Here is a 3,477-nt window from a genome sequence, read left to right on the forward strand (position 1 = left end):
GCAAGAGAAGACAAAGTTCCTGGGACCCCAATTCTGTAGGTCTGGGATTGGGATACTTCGAAAGGGCGAAGTTATCCCATAGTTGTAATTAAGTTAACGACCAACCTACATGGCTGAGTTTTGAATTAATGCAGTACTTGGTCTTTCACGCAGCAAAATTTATGTATGCAACTGCTTTCATGTGTCGAAATAATTTTCGATTTTTGTTCATTTTGTAATTTTTATCTTTTCTTACATGGTTTTATTTTGAACACTTTCTAAAGCAAATTCCTTTTATTTTATTTTTATTTTTCAAACTGTTAAACTTCAAACATTCATTCAATCTTTATTTTCCCTTACTTTATTTTATACATTTCATTCATTTTTTAATTACTCCTATTATTTCTTTTGATTTCTTTGATTTTCACTTATTTCTTCTTATATTGTACATTTTGTTTTTTCCAATTTATTTCTCCAAATATATTTTTCTGATTCTTTTATTTTGAATTTGACTTTGTAAAACCTCTGACACATGAAAAGCATTGCATACAAATAAGTAAACACGTAATAAACTATGGAAAAATCATGCACATGGAGAAGAAAAGGGACAATTGGAGAAAGCCAAGATCGGTGATCGGATATGGATAGGTTGGATCGAATCGTTTGTTGGTCCATTGCGTTCGTTGGTCAATTCCGTTCATTGGTCAAGTAAGGTAAGTATAGGAACGTTGGAGAAGATAGATACGATTTGGCAAAGTCGAGTGTTGAAAGCTTCTTCATTACAAAGACACAATACACAGACGTAACAAAAGACCAATACTGCGTTATTTCTTAACGATGATGCTCATGTAGGATTAGTTAAAAAGGGAAAAATCATGTTTGCCATTACTAGTTGCCAGCCAGCAATATTAATTAGTTTATAGGAACAAAAACAAAACAGTTAAAATGGGGGAAAATGAAATAATACACGTAACACAAGTAAATTAATAATCTATTTAAAAGTAAGAAAAAAAATTTTTTTTCTTTTAATATAAATCAAGAACAATGCAACAACAACAACAACAATTCTTTATTAATGAAAAAGTTTATTTTTCAAAAAAAAGATAAATGTGCAATGTAATACAAAGAAACAGATAAAGTCTGGCATAAATGAGTTCTGCGAAATGGCAAACATGCCGGAAATGGGACTTGAAATATTTAATGCAGGTGGAGGATGGAGAGACCAAAAATGGGCCCCATCCTGGAGCGTGAAGCTCCCTTCCCTTAGACAAGGGAGAGTGCAAACTCTTCCTTGCTCTTTGGGCAGGCAGAGCGCACGCTCCTCTTCCCTGGAGCGGGGAAAGCCTAGGCTTTCCGCGCTGAAGAGGCGGGTGAGACTTAGTTGTTTCACCTGCCTCAGATGTGCGGGGAGTTTAGTGCTTTTCCCCGCTCCAAGGGGAGGGGAGATTGTGCGTTTTGTCTGCCCAACAGAGTGGGGGAGATTTTGCATTTTTCCTTGTCTACAAGGGAGGGGAGATTTGCGCTTTCCATGAAAAAATCGTGAGGGTGGGGGAGATTTCGCGTTTTCGTCGATTCAGCGGGGGGGAAGGTTGCTTTTTTTTGTGAATTTTTTTTAAAAAAAAGTTTTCGGTTGCGGTGGAGGCCTGCCTTTCGGTCAGCCCGACCGCCCCCGCGCCGCCCCCCGCCCTCCTGCCCCGGGGACCCCCAAGGCATCATCGCCTCCTAGCCCACGTGCTGGCCTCACGATTTTGGCCGAGATGACCTTGGGTGGATCCATCTGATCCACCCTCGACGGACCAGATGGCCATTCTGATCCGCCGAAGACGTAGCTTCCGCACCAGATGGCGTGCGTTGCTAGGCAGATGTGAACCGTTACGCCTACAAAGCCTTGCCGCCTCATGCACATCAAATTGCCGTCACACCTGATACTCAATATTAATGTACTGTCCTGCAGAACCAACTCATGTTTGCATACTTACCGTATAATTTATAACTCATCATTATTGATTTATTGTATTATGCCTACTTATCTTTTCGAATAAATCTGACTACTGTAAGTTGCTGTTTTTTGCTTGCAATTAAAACCCTCTAATTAACTATTAAAAAACCCTGCTGAAATATGTAGTTACGAGTGATGTTATTATACCTAATTAGAAAATTTATGACCCACTTTTGTGTTTACATTGTATGTTAATCATTAATTAAAAAACTCTCACTGCTAAAATATGTTGTTACGAGTGAAGTTATTTAACCTAATTAGAAATTAAAATACTCAGTGTTGCATGTACGTTGTATTTTATACATTCTAATTAGCATATTAAAATTAATCTCATATTTAATACTTTGTTTTCCTACATGTTACGGATTAATAACATTCTATTTATAGAAGATTACTTCCTATTTATAAAATGATTGAACTCGTTGCACCTTGTCTAAGCTAATTGTTTATTTCATTCATGCCAAGTTTACTTTTCCCATTACCTAATTAAAGGAGACCCCGATTAACATTTTTATAAGTAAAAAATTTATGTTCAAACAATAGCTAATTCACCAATAATTAATAAATAAAATTATGCCTATTTAATGTTTACCATATTACATCCCTTTTAACTGTTTACATTACACTGTTTTAAAGTAGAAATCTACTTTGACATTACATTCTTTAAAGTGAAAAACTGCTTTATACTAAAAATTTATTATTACCACTATAAAATTAATGAATAATTAAAACCTTTTATAAGATGAAATGTAAATGAAAAACTGGTAAACTTTTCTACATTAAAACAGTGTAATGTAAACAAAAGCTGAATTTGCTTAATTATTAGATGAATGAGCATTATATTTTATTTATCATTTAAGTTCCTAAATGAATGAATTAATGTATAAAATGTTAACAAATTTAAACTATTAAGCATGATTATAAGGGGAAACTCTCGATGGAGATTAATTTCAAATGTATTATGCCTAAACTGATGAAAGGTGCAACGCCAAATGAACTAGTTAAAGGTGTGACGGCAAATCTGATGTCAATCATTGGCCAAGTGTCAGAGCCGGCGTAACAATAACACAAACGCATAGCGACGCTTACCGTTCCTCTTGGGGGAGTAACGATCACCACTAGATTGGCACTGAAACAGAGTCTCAGCACTACGTCAATTGCGAATTTGCATAACTGCCTCTAGGACAGATACGTCTTACGAATTCACATAGATGTTGAAATCCCATTGCACAAGATTTCAAACAGCGTCCATTACCACACAAATGGACAGGGTCATCTCTTTGAAACCGGTCTCTGGCCAGCACGGGACTAGGAGACTCCGCCGAGGGAAGTCCCCGTTAACGGGCAGGAGGGCGGGGGGCGGCGCGGGGGCGGTCGGGCTGAAAAAAAACCTTGCTTGAGATCCCATTGCTGGGATCCGAGCAAGACGGCAGCCCTCTGGTACGCACCCGAATCCACCACAGAGAGGTGAGCTTGAAAAATGGAACTCTGATCATTTG

This window comes from Trichinella spiralis (assembly GCF_000181795.1).
Source record: "Trichinella spiralis strain ISS 195 chromosome Unknown Scfld5, whole genome shotgun sequence".
NCBI classification, from domain to species: domain Eukaryota; kingdom Metazoa; phylum Nematoda; class Enoplea; order Trichinellida; family Trichinellidae; genus Trichinella; species Trichinella spiralis.